The 24136-nt window shown below is 39.0% G+C and overlaps 1 protein-coding gene and 1 long non-coding RNA gene across 4 annotated transcripts in view; one reads left to right on the forward strand and one right to left on the reverse strand.

The window, feature by feature from the left end:
- The window catches only part of MTHFD1L (methylenetetrahydrofolate dehydrogenase (NADP+ dependent) 1 like), a 187116-nt gene that overhangs the window by 82858 nt on the left and 80122 nt on the right, over positions 1–24136 (forward strand). The gene's annotated exons all lie outside the window — the stretch shown is intronic.
- On the reverse strand, positions 13039–20806 carry LOC140616116 (uncharacterized). The gene is made up of 3 exons (XR_012016663.1): positions 20670–20806; positions 20242–20377; positions 13039–13986 (listed from the first exon to the last, which is right to left on the reverse strand). It is a non-coding gene; the product is annotated as an uncharacterized lncRNA (long non-coding RNA).

The following is a 24136-nucleotide window of genomic DNA, read 5'->3' on the forward strand; positions in this document are numbered from 1 at the left end:
CTCTTTTGATAATAAGAGAATACCTTGCAGTATTTTAATGAGTAGTATCAAATGAGAAATTGCTGTGTAAACCATGGCCAACCAGTCAAACGTCAGTGATTTTGCTAATGCTTTCTATGACCTCTTCTAGTCTAAGAATTTGTAAGTGGTAGAGAATTCAGTGACAGAAATCTGTCCATGGAAAGATAGTCAAGAGTGCTAGCTCTAGAGTCAGAGTAGCTGGCTAAACTCCTTTCAAGTTGTGTAACATTAGGCAACTTAACCCTCTTAGCCTCAGTATCCTCATCTATAGAATAGGGCTTTAGGTAGGGCTTGCTTCATAGGTTTGAAATGAGGTTTAAATCAGACTGCTTGTTAAGTCCTGGTATAGCACCTGACACATGCAAGGACTCCGTGATAATTCTTAGCCACTCCTCATTATTATTCTCCCTATCATTAATCCGTGACTAATAAAGGTTAAATTTCCCCTTTTTAATTCACAGTTTGTTTTGTTTTGGATAATGATTTTATTTTTTAAGTGTGGTAAAATACATGTGACAAAATGCATCATTTTAACCATTTTTAAGTGTACCATTTAGTAGTCAAATACTTCTACCTTATTGTGCAACCATCGCCACCACCCATCACCAGGACTCTTTTCATAATGTAGAACTCAAACTCTACCCATTAAACACTCCTCATTCTCTATTCCTCCAGTCCCTGGTAACTATTCCTCATATCTGTATTGTGCTCTCTTGTGACTGGCTTATTTCTTAGCATATTATCCTCAGAATTCACCCATGTTGGATCATCTGCTCAAATTTCCTGGCTTTTCAAAGCTGAATAATACTCCAATTTATGTATGCCACATTTTGTTTATCCATTCATCTGTCTAGGAATGCTTGGGTTGCTTTTACCTTTTGGCTAATGTGAATAATGCTGCTATGAACATGGTATGCAAATAACTCATTTTATGTTAGTTTTAATATATCAAGATTATCCTTCAGTATGTATAACTAGGTGACAGCAGTGACTTGCATAACTATGTGTAGACCACACGCACGACCAAAACCTATAATGTTAAATTCTCACAAAGGTGGTACCTTAATGCCATGGCTTCATTGGAATGTTGGAAGCAAAGCCAAGGTATTGAGCAGTGAGAGTGGGGCATGATCAAAAAACAGTACCCTTGCCCCCATTGCCTGGTCAAGCCTGGTCTGTGGGCTGCAGTGGATGAAATTTATGGTAGATCCCTCCCTCTCCATTAATACCTGGTTCCTCTAAAAAACTTTTTAAAATTTCTCTAATCACTTTCTGTCATAAGAATAGTCTCATTTTAATTTAAAAAAAATGTGGGTGCAGTCTTATATAAAAATAACTCTGGATTTCTTTCAAATTTAAGTCTCTCCTATCTTGGGCCTGCATTTGGCTGATGATGGGATGGGAAAAGTGGCTTCTTTTATCCTCCATCACCTTGCACTTAGTGTGCCTCTGGCCCCTTTAGAGTTGAAGCTTTGACTTTCAATGGTACCTGTCCAACCTCTTCTAGCAGAGGACCCACACTCATGGCAGAAACCCTGTGGGCAGCCTCCCTTTGAGACAGTCCTACTGCTAAGCCAATACCTGATCTCCAGGTACCACAACCCTCCAACCTGTGACCTCACCTTTGGCAGGAATGCAGTTACATCTCTCACCTGAGTCTCTGTTCTGCTGTAGGGGCTATTTCGCTTCAGCCTGCAGACTTCTATTCATCCCCAACTGACCACTGTGTCCCTCTAAGACAGGGACACCATTTCTAGTCATACATTTAAAGCCTCGCTCACCAGCTCCACATCCTTTCCCCTGGGGTGTGGGCAGTGGGATTGTGCATACTGATAACTTTCTTTGAAGACATCCTTTACTGGCTTCTAACGCTATCAATCCTATGAAAACTCAAGGTAGCTGTTGGGCTAAAGGTTACATAGTGTATTTTCAATATCGTCTTTGCAAATGCTGCTGAGTTTAGCATCATCCTTTAACTTGAGAGCAGTTGACACTGTTTGGGGGCTTCAGACAAAAGTGAAACCAAAAGAGCCCCATTTTAATATCCTCCCACAGAAGTTAAATGCAGTAGACATGGGTTTATCTGATGCCTGTGAGAGACTTTATGTCCTTAGAAAAGTCATTGTTTATAGAAGTCTGTGTCTCTTTTTTTTAATATTTTATTTATTTATTCACGAGAGATACAGAGAGAGAGGCAGAGACACAGTCAGAGGGAGAAGCAGGCTCCATGCAGGGAGCCCGACGTGGGACTCAATCCCATGTCTCTAGGGTCACGCCCTGGGCTGAAGGCGGCACTAAACCTCTGAGCCACCCGGGCTGCCTGAAGTCTGTGTCTCTTAAGATATAAAAAGCCCAAATCCAAAAGAAGATTGATAATTTGGGTCATGTTAAAGAATAAATTGTGTATGATAAAAGATACAGGATTTAAAAAACAAGTGACAGAGTAGGAGAAACCTTTGCAGAGGTAACAAATGACTAACATTTTGAAGATATATAAACCACCAAGGATTATAGATTAATTTTTCTTAAGATAAGTAATCCAATAGAAAAATGGTAAAAGGATTTAAAAGGTTAATTTACAGAAAAAAAAAAGCAATCTGACAGCATTTCTGGGTCAAACTGAAAATGAGCAAATGATCTGGCAACTTCAGTTCTATGTAATACCCTGGAAAAAAAGTAACTGAAGATTTATTTTTTTAAGTCCTTTGAAATAATTTATTTCAGTACACATGTATTGAGCTTCTGTTGTTATGTCAAGTAATATATGGTAGGAGCTAGGAATCAGAGATATGAGACATGTTTCTTAGCCTCCAGTAATTTATAATATGGTGTGAGAGAGAAGCCCATAGACAGAACCTCAGTGGTAAATACAATGCACTTATGAGAGTAAGTATCATATTGATTAACGAAGAACCTTACGAGATGATGGACGTCTCTTAGAATTTTCCCCATACTATGGGTTTTGTGAGGTATATTTAGTCTAATTTTTTTTCTATCCCAACACACACAGGGAGGGAATTATTTTGTCTACTCTGCAAACATTATTCCAAGATAATGGAATCAATATTCTGTTTAGACTAATAATAGAGTGAAATTTATTAAATTACAGTCGACCCTTGAGCAAGTTGGTGGTTGGGGCACTGACCCCCATCCTGTGCAGTTAAAAATCTCCATATAACTTTTGATTTCCCCCAAAACTTAACTATTAATAGCTTACAATTGATCAGAGCCCTTCTGATGACATAAATAGCACATATTTTGCATGTTATATGTATTATATACTGTAACGTTACAATAAAGCAAGCTAGATAAAAGAAAATATTTTTAGTTTTTTAAAGATTTATTTATTTATCCCGGGGTGGGGATGCATAGAGGGAAAAAGAGAATCTCAAGCAGACTCCCCAGTGAGCACGGAGCCCAACACAAGGCTTGATCCTAGGATTCTGAGATCATGACCTGAGTCGAAATCAAAGAATCAGCCACTCAACTGACTGTTCTACCCAGTGTTAAAATCATAAGGGAGGGGCACCTGGGAGGCTCAGTGGTTGAGCGTCTGTCTTTGGCTCAGGTCATGATCCTGCGGTCCTGGGATCAAGTCCCGCATCAGGCTCTGCAGGGAGCCTGCTTCTCCCTCTGCCTATCTCTGCCTCTCTCTTTGTCTCTCTCATGAATAAATAAATAAATAAAGTCTTTTAAAAAATTATAAGGGAAAGAAAATACATTTGTAGTACTATACTGTATTTATCAAAAAGAAAATCTGTATATAAGTGGACTCATCCATTTATCAAACCCATGTTGTTCACTAGTCAACTGTAAATGCACAAATCTGTCAGATTAGACCAAAAGAGTCCATTAGAATTTGGGGGGGAAATGCAGTGCTCCCCGTGATAGCTATTTCTATTCCTCCTTTAGCCAACAGTCCTCATGGGAATCCACTTAACCTCCATTCACTGCTATAAAAGCAAACATTTCTTTGGCATCAAATCCTAATCATGTGTTATTTTTTAAAAAATAAAAAGAAAGAAAAGAGAAACAACATTGAGTTTCTAGGCTTTAATAAATTATTTCATTTTTAAACTATTTGTAAGGATTTCAAACTTACATATGATCCTTGGTTTTTAAATTTTGCTGTTTTCTTAACTTGGTTTTCATTCCCGTTTCAAATGAATACCTTTCCTTCACTCTGGAATTCAGCATACACTTGTTCAGATTTAAGCTAGGAGTTCTTAACTGGTGGTTACCATCCACCCCTCCCATAATTAAATGCAGAATTATATACATATGTATACAGTTTTGTTTTTGTTTTTTTCAAACAAGTGAAGGGCTCCCAACTCTAATTAGATTTTTCAAAGGGGTCCATGACCCACAAAAGATCAAGATCCAGGGTCTTCTCATAGCCTAAGGGATGCTGTATGGCATTTTACCATACTTACTTTATAGTGACCTATATGAAGCAGTGGTGGATTTTGGTGTTCTACTCACATTTGACATTTAGCATCCTCTTCCAAAATGCTGGTCAAGACATTGCCTAAATTGACTGTGAGTCTTCTTGCCATCTATAGAGAGTGCTATGGACCTGTCCCCATGCTGCCTGGGTCCCTACCCTGAGCAGACTGTGTGTCAGAAGAAAATATTAGACCGTGCACTGAGCTGCGCCCTGAACATTTCAGGATTAGGGTTTCCAGATCAGAATAAATAACCATGGTCGTTCTAAGACAAACTGAGTAGGGTTGGGACACAAAGGCTCATTAATATTTTCATTACAAATGCTGCCATTCTCTGCATGGTTCCCGACTTCCAGACTCCTGCTCCAGACCAAATGTCATCTGCATTCTCACCGAAGCCTGAAACAATTCTATGGGGTGGGTGTCATTATCCTCATTTTACAGATGTCGTAGGTGAAGCTCAGAGAGATTACAGCACATGTCCTCTGTAAGGAGGACACTTACCCAGCCAGTAAGTGGCAGAGGACTCAACCCCAGGGCCCCCTCTCACCGAAACCTGTACAGGTAGTCCATTGGCTGCTCTGCCTACAGTGATTTTCTCATTTCTCTTTAGCTGATTCCCATCCACTCCCATGAAAAAAACACCAAGTTTCAGATGACCTGTGTACAGGGGATGGCCACAATTTAAAATTGTACCAGTATAATTATATTGTGCCAATCTGTAATAATGTAGGCCAACAGTGATGGGATACTTTGGGGTTTTCTTTCTTTTTTTTTTTTAATTATTATTTAAAAAAATTTTAATTCCAGCGTAAGGGGTGGTGGTGGTTGTGGTTGTGGTTGCTGCTGTTGTTGTTGTTGTTGTTGTTGTTGTTGTTCTTCTTCTTCTTCTTCTTCTTCTCCTCCTCCTCCTCCTTCTCCTTCTCCTTCTTTTCTTCTCCTTACTACTTTAAATGCTGTTTCTCCCTAATATGGTACTAATTAAAGGTTATCTGGTTGAGTCACAACATCTTGGTGTTCTCCTTACTTATCCAGTGCCCTTTTGCAAACCGTTTAAATCTTGCTCCTTAGGCTTCAGGAAACTGCTGGCAGCTTCATCCAGTCACCAGCTTGTCTGTTTCAATTTTTATTGCCATCCCATTTTAAATATCCTTTCACTTCAGTAGAAGAGAACCAGACCAAACTAAATGTTCCTACCATTTCACCCACCCTTTAAAAAATTCTGACGTCAAGTAGTCTCCCATCTTTCTAAGCTCTAATTTTCCCAGACCTCGCTCAGTTTACATTATTTAGAAACACAGAACTCAGCCAAGGCCCTATTTTTGTTAGGATACTTCCATTTTTTTTCTCTAGCGATTATATTCATAATTAAATCAAAGACAAGAATTGTGGAGGTGTCAGTCACATGCCAACCTTCAGAGAAACCCCTAATCACCAATCGTGTTTGTTAACCCAAGTGTTCAGGAAGCCCAGTAAGAGAAGGTGGTTTTCACTGTCCCAGGAGTTCTGGTGTCTCTCATGTAGCTTAAGATCTAATCTCATTCTCCCTCCCTCTCAGGGCTGGTCTTTATTCCACCCCACCTTTCTCTGCCCATGCTTTTGTGTAAAGTCACCCTTTACTTTAAGGGCTATTCTTCTGCCCTTAAAAAATGTGGAAAACAAAAGTGAAATATATTGAGTAGACAGTATCCAGGAAAGTATGCAGATTAATATGATAACTGCCCATATTCCCTCATTCACTCAGTTGTGTCAAAATCATGACGAATCACATAACAAATCATAAGAATCATAACATGCGCTTTAGGGTTTTTTTTTTTTTGTTTTTTTTTTTTTCAGATGAAACATTAGACACAGAGTTGAGGTCCCTGTGAATCCCTCCCTGATCTCATCCCCTTTTCCATTCCTCTAGAGGAAGTCACTGTCCCAATTAAGGGATTACCATTTCCAGGCATGATTTATACTTTTATTCTGTAAGTATGTATTCACAAAAGATTGACAGCAGAGATTCTTGGACCTTCTCTGTTCATACGTTGTCTCAGCAATTGCTTCCTAAGGCACATGAGGCCAACAGAAATACCTAACACTACTATTTATTAAGTAGTTTAGGTTTAAACAAGTTCGTGGATGTTTATGTCTTGACAACTTAGTAGCTGTCTCAAAAAAAGAATACATATCAATTGAAAGGAAAGCTATTATTTCATGTTTAAGTTGCCACCATAACTTATTGATAAGATGTGTGTCCTTGCTGGGCATTGAACAACTTCTCGATCCTTGGGATTGGTCGACGCTTCAAAGCTCATTTCCTGTTCCACACTGGCTTTCACACCATTCTTGCTCTCACTGCAGCAACTGCCAAAAATTTGGCTTCACAAATATATGATGTCATTGAAAGGACGGCAGAGGGATAAAGTTGAAACTATGAACTACCTCAACATAGTAGAAAATGCAGGGCTCAACAGATGTCAAGTATTACTGAGCTTCCCTCCAAAGTTGAAAATACCCCATGGCTCTTCTGAGTTCAATGCAGAGCCTTGGGACACCACAGCACATAAATTTGAGAACCACAGATATGCAGGGTATTTTTGTAGCATTTTATATGTTTTAAAATTTTACACATTAATAAATCTTACTACCTGCTTTGCACTACAGAAAGGATCAGCAAACTCTTTCTATAAAGAGCAAGACAAGTATTTTAGGCTTTGTGTGTCATAGCATCTCTGGGCAAATATTAAAGTGAAGAAGCAGCCACAGAGAAGCCCTAAACTGCAAGAAGGGAGCCATGTTCCAATAGATTAATTTATTCATGGACTCTGACATTTGAATTTCATATAATTTTCATATATGATGAAATATTATTCCTCTTTTGGTTTTTTTTTCCAACATTAAAAAATGTAAAAAAAAAATAGTATAAGAAAGTTGCAGGCCACCCAAAAGCAGAAGGCATGCTATTTTTGTTCAGCCTGACATTTCTGCATTTATCCGCATAGCTATGATCAAAGCAGCCTCATCCAACCTGTAGTGTTGTCTTTGTTGGCATGAATATAAGCATATGCATTTGTCCGCTCTTCCACCGGGGGCAGTGAGATTCCTTTTTGGTGTTCTGTTTCAAATAACGCTACTGGAAACATTCTTGCTTGTGTCCCTGTGAATATGTGCACAAGTCTTCGAGGGTCTGTTCTTAGGAGTGAGATGTTAGGGGTTATATTCTGAATATGAACACTTTGCCATTATGTGTTACAAGTATCTTCTCCCACACGTGCCTTATCTTTTTCTTTTCCATCCTTTGTCTTCCTGATTTCTGCTTTTGGAATCATAAAGATAATGTATAATGACATATAAAATGCTACCTCTTACATTTAAGCCTTTAATTACCTCAAAATTTGTGTGCATTTATGGTGCCTCTTTTCCTGAATTCACACCACATGTGAAATTTTTTCTTCCTTGGTGTTCTTGCAGAGGTGGCTATCTAGCCCCAGCCCTAAAAAAAAAAAAAAAAAAAAAAAAAAACGGGTCAAGAAGATTCAGTAGATTTAAATCAGTTGGGAGCCCAGCACTCCTTATCCTATGCCCTGTTCTAGGCCAACGCAGGTAGTGGGCCCTGCGTGGAACTGCTTTTTAATCCACCTGTTCTGACAACATAAAGGTCTCCCTCCTTCTCTGCCTCCCCAGGGAAGAGCAGCCGAACAGATGATTTCTCTAGCACTGCTTTCACCCTCAGAGACCAGGGCTTTCTGGTCTTTCAGGAGATCCACGCATCATCTCCCTGGATTATTCTATTCACCTGTTGATGCTGGACTTGCCTTGGCAGTGGTACCTGGTTTTTGGAGAAGTGAAAGTCTGTCCTGCTGCCTATTCTGATCCTGTGTTGTCCAGTTCTGAACATTTGTCATAAAAGGTTCTGTGGACCTTTGAAAAGAAATGGTTTAACTTTATGGCCTGTTTACTTTTCTGTTTTACAAGCTGCTTCATTAAAAATTTTTCTTTCTTTCTTTTTAATTTATTTGAGACAAAGAGAGAAGAGGGCAAGCACGAGTGAGGGGAGGGGCAGAGGGAGAGAGAGAAGCAGACTTTCTGCTGAGCAAGGCTCCCAATGCCAGACTTGATCCCAGGACCCTGAGATCATGACCTGATCAAAGGGTGACACTTAACTAATTGAGCTGCTCAGACACCTCCGAATAAAACTATCGTCCCTTGCAATACTTTCAGTTTATCTATTTGATTATTATTTGTATTGTTGATATGTTCTCTAAATATAAATCAATCCAAAAGTGTTTTTGAAATAAGGAAGAAAGAACCTTCTCTATTGAAGATGACAAACACTTGAGGTCTTTATTATCTAGCTCAGCAGAAAAAGGAGTACATGATACCAATTTTCTAGAATTGATTTGCAGAAGAATACAAAACATTTATCCCCTTTCTTATAGTAAAGTAATTGAACTTTTAATTAGAAGTCTAGTTTCTGTTTTTCTCCATGGTGCATTTGGGATAGTAAACTATGATAAATCATGCCCCCCCCCCCCGCCTTTGACCCCATTTGTCTGCCTCCACAAAGTACTCACCATCCTAAATTTTATGTGTTGATGATCAGATTTTTTATTGTATATAGCAGAAAATGACCTAAAAACCGTTATCGGCCAAATAAGAACCACAAAATTATTAGTGTGACTTAATATTACTCTAACTTAATTCCACCAAGACTTTGAAAAAGATCAGGTTGTAAAATTTGGTGACCATTAACAAATCCTGTTTCTAAGTTTAAAAAAAATTTTTTTATGAAAGAGTTGATTCATACAAAATAAGTTGCTTCCATTTTCTTTGCTGTTGTAAATAATGCTGCAGTTAACCTAAGGGTGCATGCGTATTTTTGATAAAATATCCAAAGAAAACTAAAACACTAATCCAGCTGCCTGGTTTGACTTGTCCTCTGCCATGTGCTGGACGTCTCTTTGGATCGGTCATGCAACATCCCCAAATCACAGTGTCTCCAATACCTATCACAAGGCTTGTTCTGTGGATGAAGTGCAGTAACACTGGAAAAAGTAGAGGTTCAGACCCACACTCAGCAGTGGATGCCAGCTACTATTACCACCTGAAGATGTTAAAGATTTTTACTTTTTAGATAACTTTCACAGATCTAATTCATTTTTGAAATGAAGAATAGCTGTGTGAGTACACTGTGAAACTCACTGAGGGGCGCACCTGGGTGGCTCAGTCAGTTAAGAATCTGCCTTTGGCTTAGGTCATGATCCCAAGGTCCTGGGATTGAGCCCCACATCAGGCTCCCTGCTCAGTAGGGAACCTGATTCTCCCTCTCCTGCTCCCCCTGCTTGTGTTCTATCTCTCTCTGTCAACTAATAAATAAAATCTTAAAAAAAAAAAAAAATGGGACGCCCAGGTGGCTCAGCAGTTGAGCACCACCTTCAGCCCAGAGCCTGATCCTGGAGACCTGGGATCGAGTCCCACGTCGGGCCCCTGCATGGAGCCTGCTTCTCCCTCTGCCTGCGTCTCTGCCTCTCTCTCTGTGTCTCTCATGAATAAATAAATAAAATTTAAAATCTTTTTTAAAATTAAAAAAAAAAAAGAAACAAGCTCATAGAGCTGATTTGAGTTTTGCCAATGGGAAGCACTATTGCCTGTATCCCTTCTCATACAAAGGCATCTGGGACCATCCACAGAGGGGATCTGAGAGATCTAGGGGAATTGGATTGCTTCAAATACCCTCCTTTTGGTTAGGGAAATCCTTCCAGAAGGCCTTGTTTGAAATTCTCTGTAGTTACTAGAAAGAAAGCCGGATGCCCTGCAGCCCAGCAGATTCACAGGTGCACGATATCATTCCAGCACATATCTCCCTGTCTTGCCTAAGCCTTCCACTACTCTGGAATGCAAAAGAGCTCAAGAAACTTAAACTCAAAAATTGTTGAGAAACAATGCAGAGAGTCTTTGCAGTGGCATTAAACATTAAAATTAAAAACATATGGTCTGAAATTCAACTGGCATATTTAACATCTCAAATATACTCTGATGCCAAAAGGGATGCTAATCAAAACATGAGGGATTCGGCTTCTTATTTGGGAAAGACCATCACTGCCAAGGGGAGAGAGGCAAGATGCAAATCATTTTGCGATTTGAAAAAAATAGAGTAGCTAAGTCATTTAGTATATGCTGCTTTTAGGCAACTTGCAGAGTCAATAGGTCCAATACTCTTGCTTTTATTTGCAGGTACACTTGTGTAAGAATTTCACCTGGGGGGAATTTAAATCTCTTGGGAACATCCCACATAATATGTAATATAAAACAAATAATTTTTGTTTGTTAAAGTAATACTCCAATCATTATAGAGGAGTCAGAAATTTTTCCTAAGTAGAGAAGAAAATTCAAATCATATCCAGTTCATCCATACAAAGATAATTCACATTTTATTCTCGTACTTCCCGACTTCTCTGTGGACTTCCTTTTAAAGGACAATTGTAATCCTCTTGAAATGAGTTACTCACTTTTATCCCCTTATGTAGATCTTGTGGAGTCAATAGGTCCAACACTTATGAAAAAAAGCCACTTTCCAAACTATTTCTCCTCTTTCCACTGGGCACCTCCCAACCATCCTCTGCCATTTACTCTCTTATTTGGGAATCTATTCTCTCTGATGCTTTAATGGTCAGTTCTGAGCTTCACTCTGCTCCAGATTTTAGCCACATCAGGCAGGGCTTTTCTCCTCTTCCATAAAGCTCTTTCTAAACATCGGCCTCTCTTGGCTCTCCTCCCAGCAGCTCTTTCCATTGCCATCTCGTTGTTGGAGTGTCCCATCTGTTCACAGCTGTATCCCTAGTTTCTCAGTAAATAGTGAATAAGTGCCTCCCCAATTCAGAGAACTTTGTAGAGGTAGGGGAGGGAACAGTCCATAACTTTTTCATCACAGAGCATATGAATTATAAACAAGGACTCTAGGGAGAGCATTGGTTCAAATTCTGGCTCTGTCCTTAACCAGCTCTGTGACAAGCAAGTTTTGTGGCCCATTCCATTCTCAAACTTAGCATGCCTCTTCCCCCTTTTTATAACAAACCCTCGACCTGAGGTAAAACGTAGATGTACTACAAACTTCTATGTACAATTTCAGAAAGCATTATTATGTTAGTTTTGATATAAAAGAATTTTATGGTAACACAATATATATTGATTGGAAGAAATATTTCAACTACATTAGAAGATATTCTGAGTTGCTGGTGTTTGCACACATCTACAAGACCTAGTACACAGGACAAGCATGAATGTGGAAGGATTAAGTGGTGTTGGCCACTCAGATCTCACAAGTGGTTATTGGCATTGGCGACATGACTTTCTGAAAAAGTACACAGCTCGTGGCAAAGTTAAGGCTAACCTTTCCTCAGTGTTCACTGTTGTTTGCATTCCTTGAAAATTGTGTACATACTGATAGGTTGAAAAAATATTTTATATTTCTATAACAAAGAAACTTGAGGGAAGGTCTGTCAACTACAGGAGTATCTGGAAGGAAGATCTTGTGGGGGCAGGGGACAAATCTTTGTGGGACTGTCCTGCCTGTTTCAAGATGTCCAGCATCTTAGCTCCACTCCCAGCTCCTCACACTCACTGGAACAAACAGAAATCCCCCCTAGGTGGTACCTGTGGGGCACTGTGCCCTGTGGTGCACTGACAGCCCTTCTGCATCTCTGTTCTTTCATCTGTAATGTCAGGGAAATCCATGCATCTAAAGCACATGAGGCAGTTCCTGGCATGGATAAGTGTTTACTCCCAGTGACAAGAGTTTACCTTTCTTGAGGACCTGTTGTGTGCTGGGCACCCCCCTGGGGGCTTCATATGTGTTATATATGTTCGTATGCTTTATATTAGCCCTAGGAAATAGTTCCCAGGATAACCTCCATGTTATAGGTAAGACAACTAAACATCAGTGTGAATCCGTAGTTTGTCTGAAGGCAAACAGCTAATGGGGATTAGGGATTTGAACCTAAGTCCTTGGCCCCAGGGTCTTTGATCTTCCCACTGTACCCTACTGTTCTGTTACTAGTCACTGTCATTCCATGTCATCATAATAGAGCCAATGTAGAGGGCATAATGGACACTAAATGTTTTTTTAATGAAAAACTATTAATACACAAGTTCACTGAATGACTTACTTGCTGGCAAATGTATCTGAATTTCCACTAGGCTCTTAATGGTGAATATAGGCATATTTTTAAGATTTTATTTATTTATTTGGGAGAGAACAGAGGGAGAGAGAGAGAGAGAGAGAGAGAAGCAGAGGCTCCATCCCAGTACCCCAGATCATGACCTGAGCTGAAGGCAGACACTTAACCAGCTGAGCCATCCAGGTGCCCCGTTCAAACAGTATTTAAATAAATTAATAAAAAGTGTAAAAAAGTTTGGGGAATATCTTGAAAGAAGTTTTAAACTTTAGAAATGTCTAACCTAACGTTAGCTATTTGCATTTACAAAATGCCAGTTTATTTTCCATGAGCTATCTAGCCCATCCCTAGTTAAGATTCATGCATATTCTTTTTTTTTTTTTTTTTAAGATTTTATTTATTTATTCACGGAAAACACAGAGAAAGAGGCAGAGACATAGGCAGAGGGAGAAGCAGACTTCCTGTAAGGAGCCTGATACGGGACTCGATCCCAGGATTCCAGGATTACGACCTGAGCCAAAAATAGACACTCAACCACTGAGCCACCCAGGTGCCCCACATATTCTAAATAATATGATCTTGATACAATTGTGCTTACCATAATAAAATGTAGAGTTAAAGTAGACCCTTGTCAAAATATGTTTTACAGAGATTAGTGCTATGAAAGTTAACATACAATGATTTTAGAATGTGATACAGAGGTTAAACTAAGGTTTGAAATTCACAAAAGGCATAGGCTTTTTAAGAAGGTTATTAAGATCCAGTATGCAGTGAATGACTTGAATTTCCATTGTGTAATTGTTATCATACCCTATCATGGCTGAGAACATTCAGCCTAAAAAGAGTCAAATTATCCTTAGCTAATATATAAATTATAGTTTACAACATTGTAATTCCATGAGGTTGTTTTAAACTTTTAGCAATGTTTGGTATAATTACAATATTGTACTGTTCTTATTCAAAGAAAGCAATAGAATTTCCAGTAAGGAATATTTGGAAGCTAGTAACTGCTAAAGGAACAATGGAGACTTTTGTAGACCTCTTTATATCTTTTGGGGGATGGAGAAAGAAACCTTAATTCTTCGTGTTTTCTAAAACCCTCCCCTCTTATCAGATTCAACGATAAATGTTATTTTATCTATTATTACTTTGATACAAGTAATACAATTTTTTAAAAACTACCCAAGATTTAAAAGAATTATGGTAACAAATGTTTGAGTATCATGTCCAAAATAAAGCAAAGTAGGGATGCCTGCGTGGTTTAGTCGGTTGGGTGTCCAACTCTTGATCTCAGCTCCAGTCTTGATCTCAGGGTTGTGAGTTAGGGTCCCGCATTGGCCTCTGCTGGGTGCAGGGTCTACCTAAAAACAAACAAATAAAGCAAAGTAAAGAAGTAACTTTCAGGATGAAAGAGGCATGTCAATGAAATAATAAAGACCTCATGCAGTAGAATAATTTAAATAGAATTGTAAAACAGACACTAACAATCAGCCTTATATTATACAGTGAACTCCTAAAGGCATACCTGGTATATCAGAAACATGACAAGAATGCTGATGACCAGTGTTACTCATCAATATTCTAGGAGTCCTAGCCAGTGTAATTAAACAAGAACAAGAACAAAATTAAAAAATTGAAAAGGAGGAGACTAATGTTCTTTTATTTATATATAGTATGATTTTATCACTAGAAAATTCAAGGATTTTTTTAAAATAGTAAAAGTTATGGTTGATGAGTTGCATGCAATGTAAATATGTAAAAGCCAATAATTTCACTTTACAGCAGCAATAAAAAGTTAGATACTATAATGGGGGAAAATACCCTACTTATATGTGTTCTCAAAACAATAAAATACTTAGGGATAAATGTAACAAGAAATGAGCACGGAGGGCAGCCCCATTGGCCCAGTGGTTTAGTGCTTGCCTTTGGCCCAGGGCGTGATCCTGAGGCCCCAAGATAGAGTCCCGCATCGGGCTCCCTGCATGGAGCCTGCTTCTCCCTCTGCCTGTGTCTCTGCCTCTCTCTCTCTGTCTCTCTCTTTCTCTCTCTCTGTGTGTGTGTGTGTGTGTGTGTCTCCCATGAATAAATAAAATCTTAAAAAAAAAAAAAAAAGAAAGAAATGAGCACGGAGGAAAAAAGATCTGTGAAATTTTATTGAAAGACCCAGAGCAAGACCTAAGTCCATAGTGAGGCATGTCCCATGTTCTTGGATGGAAATAATCCATCTTGAATAATTATCATTCCTCTGTCAAACTAGCATATAAAATTGCTGTGGTATACCATGCCATACTATCTTATGCTATTCAGTACTATACTGCACTATATTATATAGTTACCATAAGAGCTATGCAGGAAGATGAGCTTCGTCATTAAATTAATAACATGTGTCTAGATTCTACAAAAATAAATTCATTAGGATAAACAAAAAAATTTAAAGAGTAATGATGGTTGACCTACCTAACTCTCCATATCAAAGCAAGGTAATGCTGCCATAATAATAAAGAGGGATAGAGAAAGAAATAATACCAAAAGAACCCTCTGAAGTGTCCCTAAATAGACTCATTCCATTATATGTAGAAATTAATGATTTGATAAAGATGAATTCAAACCTGTTGCTAATAGATGGGTTAATGATTAAATGACATTTGGACAATTGGCTATTAATTTTAAACAAACTTCAGGGGTGCCTGTGTGGCTCATTCCATTAAGTGTCTGACTTGGATTCAACTCAGGTCATGAGCCTCAGGGTTGTGGGATGGAACCCAGAGCCAGGCTCCATGCTCAGCAGGGAATCTGCTGGAGATCCTCTCCCTCCGCTCCTTCTCCCTCTCGCACATATGCACACTCTTCTTTCTCTAAAACAAACAAATAAATCTTTAATAAAAACCCACAAATTTCAGACTCCTGTATCACAATACATTCAGAATAAGGATAGATAAAAATTTTAGTGTGAAAATTAAATTTAAAACTTCAAGATAAAAGCAAAAAAGTATTTAGTATTATTGGTGTAACATCAAGGTAACTAAGAATAAATTTATATGAAACACGAAAAGATGTTCATGATATATACAGTAAAAGAAATGAAATTACAGAACAATTTTATAATATTCTCATTTTTAGAAACTTTGCAATGAATATCCATACCGCGTATGCAGTGAAAGGGTGTAAACAATGTATAGCAAGGGTGCCTGGCTTGCTCAGTCGATGGAATGCACAACTCTTGATCTTGGGGTTGTGTGTTTGAGCCCCATGTTGGGTATAGAGATTACTCTTTTAAACAAGATACATATCAAATGATTGCTTTTCTCTATGGAAAATGAGGACATGCCTGATTTTTACTTTATACTTTGTTTTACTGGTATTCTTGAAACTTTTCTACTTGGGGTTGTTAGGGTGTGTTACTTATGTAATTTTTAACACAAGGAGAGTTGGCTTGAAACATCTGAAGTAATTTGATATGCAGAGTTAGGGAGACAAGCATTCTAGGCAAAGCGCACAGGACAAACGCATGGTGAAGTGTTGGTGGATTCTGGGGATGGTGTGGCTGGAGTGTAAGACATAGGGAATGAATCTTATGCTAAGATCAGGTCATTTGGGAGGGGAATAAATGTTAATCTGGAAGGCTGTGCTTGTAATTAATAGTGGAGATAAATTGTCCATTTTTAAATAGTTATTCCAGGAAGAAGCCTGAGAAGATGGCTTTTGAGACAAGCAGTGACGAATGGTTAAGATGTAATCCAGTAAAGTGGGGCAGTCAGGGCAGAGAGGTTATGTGTTTAAGGAATCACTAGTAGTTCAGTAGCCCAAAGCTATGGCAGAGAAGACAGATTGGAGGTATATTTTCAACATCCTTAAAACTCATGGAAAAGAGTTAGTACAGCTTCTAATCTATGAGGGTTTCCAGAACGATAATGCAGAGTTACTGTTGCCAGAAACCCCCATGTAGATGGTGTTTCTTTCCAGCCCTGCCTCCCTCACATAAGTAATTCCAACTTCTGGAAGTAGAAGAGGGGGGAAGGGCCAAAATCCTACCCAAGGGTGCTCCCTCCCTAGGAAAAGGCTCCATCAGCAGGTAAAGATGTGGGTGCTGTAAGACCCACAAGATGATCACTGTGCATTTCCACAAAGCAAGATCTCACAAATACAATGTTGAGTGAAAAAGCAGATTGTGGATTGTGAGTACATTCTAACACGTTCCAAAGACACAAAAATAGCACTATATTTTGTATGTATGTACAGGTAGAAATGCAGCACCTGGATAAGCACCAGGTTAGTAAGAGTTTCCCACTCTTGGGGGAAGGATGGATCTCAACTCTCTATGTGCTGTTTACCTTCTTCCTAAAAGGAAAGTATGCAACTGTGACAAAATGTTAATGTTTGTTAGTTATGCACCGGGGGAGGGGGAGGAGGGGGGGAAGTGGGGAGGAAATGCAGGTCTATAATTTAGGAGAGAGGTTGAGGCCAGCACCTCAGATTAGCAGTCATCATTAGAATGTGGTCAAGTATTTAGCTTTTTTGAGCTAAATCTGGTTGCTCATAGTCATGCTTAGAGGGTCAGGGCTTTATGTTACTTTCTAGTGGAAGTGATGGGTGAATGCCAGTAGCTGCCATAGTCAGGCCAGCTCAGCCAGATGAGCCTTCCTCTACATACTGATCTGGGAGAGACTGAGGCTGTGTGCCCTGCTTTCCAGGGGCAGCGAGAATGGCTTATTCATCCACGAAGTGCTCCTTCTTCCACATTGAGATTTTCTAATGAATGAGATTCTTTAACATTTTCCATATTTTTGGGGTCTTTGAGTGGCTCAGTCAGTTAAGTGTCTGCCTTCAGCTCAGGTTATAGTCCTGGGGTCCTGGGATCAAGCCCTATACCAGGCTCCCTGCTCAGCAAAGGAGTCTGCTTCTCCCCCTTCCTTTTCCCCTCCCCCACTGCTCATGCTGTCTTGTACTCTCTCAAGTGAATAAATAAAATCTTTTTTAAAAAATTTCCATATTTTCAAGTGTTGGGGGCACACAAACATTCTGAATGTCAAATACCAGCAATCTGAGTACCTTCTTGATTTCCACCTTGTTTAGTCCTTTTTTGTTTGTTTTATAAAATTGCATGAATGCTTTGGTTGAGTGTGGATTGTTATTACTTTTTAGGGTTAGGCAATAATTTAGTGATGTAACTTCTAAAAGTATTCAAAACAACTATAAAAACAGGTTTGGTTTTTTTTTTGTTTGTTTGTTTGTTTGTTTAATTTTTCCTCCAGAAAGCATTTCTTTGTTTAGCACGTAACACACACAGGGAGGTAGAATTGAGCGAGAACCATCCTTGATGTCAGATGAGCAGGAAACCCTTTGGAGCCCTACACGTATATCCTGTGCTTCTGCATACTGGCATACATACTGGTTCCTGCTTCCCTGCCTTAATTCTGAAGCTTGTGATCAGATTCTCTTTCAGTTACTTATCAATCACATAACTTTGGGACATTTATGGGCACATCTCAACCTCTAAAATTTCAGCTCTTTCATCAGTCAAACTTTAAGCAAATTTCACATCTTTTCTAAATCAAAAATGTAACCTTGACTTCAGTCCCAAAGTTACTATTGTTCACAGAAAGAAAACACTGAGTAATGTTGAAATAATGTACAAACTGAAATGATAGAAATGAAAAATGTTTTCATGAATCTGAATAGGCTTTGTTCCCACAAGCACATCAGTTTTTGTGGAAACTTAACTAACATCAGTTAAGATTAGGTTCACCCACAAAGAACAGCAACAGTGAAAGAAAGGGACCCAAAACAACTGCAAGTTTATTTCTCTGTCACATAAAAGAAACCTAGTCTAGGCTGGAATGGTAGCTCCTCAATCATTAGGGGCTCTATACTGCCTTGTAGTCTAAGATGATTGCCCAAGCCCCAATCATCACATCTATATCCCAGCCAATAGGAAGAAGGAAGAAAGGCACACCCTTTATTAAGAGCCTTCCTGGAGGTTATACCTAACACTTCTGTTAATTAATCACCTTGGTCACACTGCTGCACTTAGCAACAAGAGAAGCTAAGACATTTTCTGATTCAACATGGTCTCTTCCATGTCTTTCTCCAAAGAGATATCTAACTCCAAAGAGATATCTCCAAAGAGTTGATAACCCACTGTCAGCATAACATAGCTCCAGAGGTTTTCCAGATACGCAATTGAGTCAATGCCACATCAGCCATTTTATAATCACCATTCGTTTTTGACAGTACCTACCAGTTGACCAGACAGGGTCAAGGAGAGCAGACTTTTGGCTTTTCTACAGAACCATACTTAGGATTGTCTTCCAAGTCAGCCAAACCAACCGACTCACTTTCATTCTTAAGTACATCACAGATCATTTTTGTAGAAGAGTTTAGAACATGGCCAAAAGTAAGACCGGGTTTATAAATCATGACTTCTTATAATAGAATAACTATATAATAAAATATTATCTGGCAGATGTTAGTATCTTGAGGAAATGTTCCACATTAGGTTCATTGAAAAGAGCAGGATACCAAAGTATCTATAGAGCATGACATCCATTATGTTAGAGATGAAGGCATGTAAATAGGGATCCTTGTCCTTGTGAGAACCACCCCTGGCTGTCCTACAGACCCATCTTTGAAATTTGCAAGCTAGGTGAGCATAATGAAGCCTTGTATTAATGCTTATCTTTTGCCAGTATAATAAACATAATGAATATTTCTACACACTTGCATTTCCCTGTATAATACAAATAATCCTATTGTAATGAGCAGCTTTACCCAAGTCAGACTCACTTTTAGATTAAAGGCCAGGCTGGGAACCTCCAAAGGGAAGCAGAGGAGAAAGAAGTGGCAAATTGAGGATTCATTCTTGGTTTATACAAAATGAGAAGTATGGCAAACTGTAGTTTTGGCTCCTTTGGCTTAAGGATAAGGTAGAGGTTGGGAGGTGGGAACATTCAAAGTATTCCTGATTGTTACCTTTGCCCTAGAAAATATATTACCGGACCTCTCAAAGATATCTTTTCTCTGTCAACAGTAGAGTGATAGCCAGGAAATAGATTATAGTGAAAATGGTTAAAAGTACCTGATTTGGTTCTTTCTTCACATCACATTTTCCAATAATATATCACGAATAATCATATTTTTTTTAACGGAAAAAGTCTTTATCAAAAATAAGCCAAAGAAAAAATATGTGCATACCTCCTTTCAAGGTTATTTCAAGGTTATTTTCTTGGAGTTTTTTATTGACGTAAATAGGAATTACTGGTCTTTTCAGTGTATTCTAATTTTTTTCTTAAGATCAGATCTTTTCATGATCCAGTCCTGTAGGACAGGCACTGGGGCTTGTCCTATCCTGTCCATATCACACATACCGGAGGAAATGTGGAAGGCAGGACAGTGAAGACCATTCTTGCCTCTACCCCCCAAAATAAATATCGCTTATAGCGAGGGTGCCGTTGCATCCATGACCCTAAATATAAATGTAATGGTTGATAACACTGAGGTTGGGGTCATTGTTCCTTGTGAGCTGTCATTGCTGTTTGCACCAACCCTGAGCAGAAGGGAGCCAGGCCTGAATAATCATTACATTGATCTTACAAGTACTGCGGCACCACCGTACTTACCACTGACTGTTGTCCGAAATTGAAGACGTGAAGCCGGCCAAGACTGTCAACTCTTAGCTGCCCCTCTGCTGCCCTGGGGTTTCGCTGGTCAGTCAGGTTGCCCGGCTGGTGACTAGCCCACTTTCATCAGAGAATCCTATATATAGTGAATAAGATCCCTCTATTAAAGCATCTGAGGATTTAAAAAAAAAAAAAAAAAAAACAGTAGGACTAGACATGACTGTAAAATGAGCAGGTCTCCCTCCTCCCGTGTTAGATAAGAAATCTGCAAAGTAGAGTCCGGGCCAGTAAGTCTTGGATGTTTTGACTGAGACTCAAAGCATGAAGTCCATTTTTTTTTTTTTTTAAATCACAAATGCATGCGCCCATGCACAGGTGTGTGTACACAGAACTGAATCAATCATGTCTTCTGAAACAATACTACTTACTCTCATTATGTGTAATGTATCCTAATATTTCTTTTTCTCTAATTCTGGTTGTAACCCAGTACGTTGATTTTGGGACCCATCATTGGGTCTCTGCCTTCAGACTGGAGAATCCCTGCTCTGCCTGCTTGTTAAATACATTGTAGTATCTTCCAACTTTGAAGCTTAAAATGTTTTCCTCTGTCTTAGTTTCTTCTATTAGAAGTTATCATACTAGGAATGTTGGTGTATTTAATTCGTTCTCAAGGTCAGTAACCATAGTTTCACTTGCTGGGTTTCTTGTACTTGCAGAAAAAGCTATTACATAGGTTTTTTTATGTTGATTTTTCCTGGGAACCTTTCAGATAAAATATATTTATTTTAAGGCATCTTTACTTTTTTCCTTCTTGATTTGTTTTCTTGAAATGCTCAATAAAAAAATGCTCTATTTCATCTTTTGATTATTGTAGGGTGAGACATGTTGGTAGCCAAACCTTTCCAGATTTCTCTTTCAAATTATCTTCCTTGTGACCAGTTCTTGGGAGCAGCAAGAGAACAGCTCCACCCCCATGCAATCATCCAAAATTCCAGGCCTCTAGCCAGAACTCTGGGACTCCACTGTTTGCTAAAAACAGAAGGGTTAAAACCCTGGTCATGGCGATGACATTATACAAATGCTCGTGATTGCTACAAGAAGATGGGAACTGTTTGGATAATGGGTTCATGAATTTAATTCAGTTGGATTTTTATAAAGGAGGTAAAAATAACATGTATAATTTAATTTTCATCTTTTAACATTTTTTTCCAAAATTAAATTTCACTTTGGTCAAAATTATTTTATAAAATAGGATGATTAATGATGGTTTCAAATAATGGGAATCAGTATCTATAACTAATTAACTCCAGAGGATGGAAATTCTGGGTCCTGACACCACAGCGCATCTAAGTGGCATTACTGTCAAAGTTTTTTTTGTCATTACTGAAAACATATGGTTCAAGTTGATCTGTGTCCTTTTTATACTTTGCTTATCTTTTTCTTTCCTTTCCCCAGATACATCCTCAATAACTTTCTCATGCATTCTATACTACTACCAAAATTCCCTAATATATATAAGCATTGCCATCACCAAAAGGGTAAGTGGAAAGGCTTGGACTAGTACTAATACTGTTTTCTTACTGATTTCCTTCTGTGGGTCTCCTTATATGTGTCTGGTTGGTTCTACATACTCTTAGGGAAATATGACCTTAAGACATTTAATAAAACCAAAGAGGAACATGGAACATAGGTTAAAAAGGCACATCCTAAAGAGCAGAAAATATTTGATTTTTTTGTAAAATTTCAGAGAATTAAGATGAGTTAGATCCTCAAAATTAATGTTGGACAGCAAGCTTGCTGCTTTTTTTTCCAGCTATCATGGTAATGCTAAGCTTCCCTTATAATTAATGATTCATCCTGGTTTCCTTAGTCTCCTTCTAGTCACTGAAAAAAAAAAAAAGAATTAAAATGCTCAAAGACTAGGCTATCTCAAGCACAAGCTCAAGTTCAGAATTCATGTGTTTCTGTGACTTTGAACAGAGTCTTCCCTGAGTTTATCGTCAGACAGCTGCAGCTGGATAGACATGTTTACACAGGGCAAAGAGAGTCAGTTTGAAGAGTCTAGTTTCCACTCCTTTAGCACTGTTTAGGAATTATAGCCTACAATGCTTCAGAATGAAGTCTAGCCAACCTATTCCTTGCTTCCCCTGTACAAAGGTTTTATTTTTATTTCTGATTTGTTGCAAGAAAATAAAGTGCTGACTACATGGAAGCTACAGTTTCATTCCTCCCTCTGTTTAGAAGAAATTCTTTTAAGGATTCAGGTAGCAAAATTGGCCCTGTACAGACATATTTCTTATCCCAACCCCTTTTGAGCCAAGTGGATTGCAAGGACTAGTTCTTCTATGAGACGTCTCAAGTCCATAAACTGAAGTTCATGTCCAAAAGTCATGGGGAACTCAGTATGTCGTATATTTGATACCTCTGTTTTTACATGTATGATAAAGACAAAAATTATTGCCATTATAAAGTGGCTATGAAATCTGAAGGTTTTGATCTTCAGATCTGAGTACACATGGAATAAAGGGCCCCTTGGTTACACAGCAGGTAGAAATTCCATTATTGATTCTTATGACAACATCAGGCATATCAAGTAGCCAGAAACTCCGGGAAAAATGATCGTGGTGCCTCAGTTTAGAGTCCAAGGTGGGGTTTCCTCAAGGTAAAAGCAAAAAAGAATCTTAAATCTAAAGCAGTTGTTCCCTGTTCTCCCACCGTGTATACATAGTGAGGACAGGAACGTACAAGAGCGTTGGCGTCATTCATTTCCCCAGTGAGTCATGGGAAGGCAGATGGCTGGCTAGAGGAGGCTGGGAAGTCAAGTCTAGGGTTCTGACTTGCCCCACGGAAGGGGACCGTTTGGTTCTCAGGAGGCTAGGTGGCCAAGCAAGGGTTCTCTGCCTGTGGCCTGTTGATGCGTTGGGTACCAAGCCCAGTGGAACTGGTCCGGAAAGATTCATTTCTGGGAGCTCTGTCCTTGTCTACCCATAGACTCCCTGTTGCTATCCAGGACTTGGCACAGTTGGCACATAGACCAAGAAGTGAAAGAGTACTGTGTTCCATAATCCTTAGATTATTTGCTCCAAGAGAGAAAACAAATTTATGAATTCAGTTTAAAAAACAAAAACAAAAAACAAAAACAAAAACAAAAAAACATTATCATAATGAAGAAGACTCCAGATTACATACTTTCTGTTATGCAATCCATATTGCAATTAGAAACAAGTCTGGACACACCTGTCAGAGTTCAGGAAAAGAATTCCTATACCAAAATATTGAAGTACAAGCAGTCAAGACTGTCGGTGGAAATACAACCCACCAAGCAGTTCTGCTGGAGAAATGCTGCTGATTAGTTGACTCATCGACAGGACAGCAGGGGCATGGGACACTGGCATAGACTGTGGTCAGATGGGCCATGTTTTCAACCCAGGCTCCATCCCATATAGCTGTATGAGCTTGGGAAGCACTGTTTATCGTTAGCCTCACAAGCCTATGTGGCAGGTAAAGGTCCCTCATGGGCGTTGGAGAGAAAAACAAGACAGACAGTGTCAAGTATGTTGCCTGGCACATAGGCAGTGCTTTAGCGAATGTTAGTTCTGTGCCTTTCTCATGCCCAGTCTCTAATTACCATAGCTTTCCCCATCATATGTATTTGTTCCTGACAGTAAGACTGATCATTGCTACCACCTATGTTGTCCTATTTGTAACATTCTCAGGAAGAGTATCTAGAAAGCATAAGTCTCCTTCATCATGCTTGAACCACAGTAGTATCAACCTCTGTTGTTATTTTGGTGGATAATTCTAGTTTTAGAGGGTTTTTGTGGAGGGAGTACTGGTGAGGGGACTGTCTTGTCCATTGTAGGATGTTTGGCAGCATCCCTGGCCTCTACCTACA

The sequence above is a fragment of the Canis lupus genome, chromosome 1, assembly GCF_048164855.1.
Source record: "Canis lupus baileyi chromosome 1, mCanLup2.hap1, whole genome shotgun sequence".
Taxonomy (NCBI): Eukaryota; Metazoa; Chordata; class Mammalia; order Carnivora; family Canidae; genus Canis; species Canis lupus.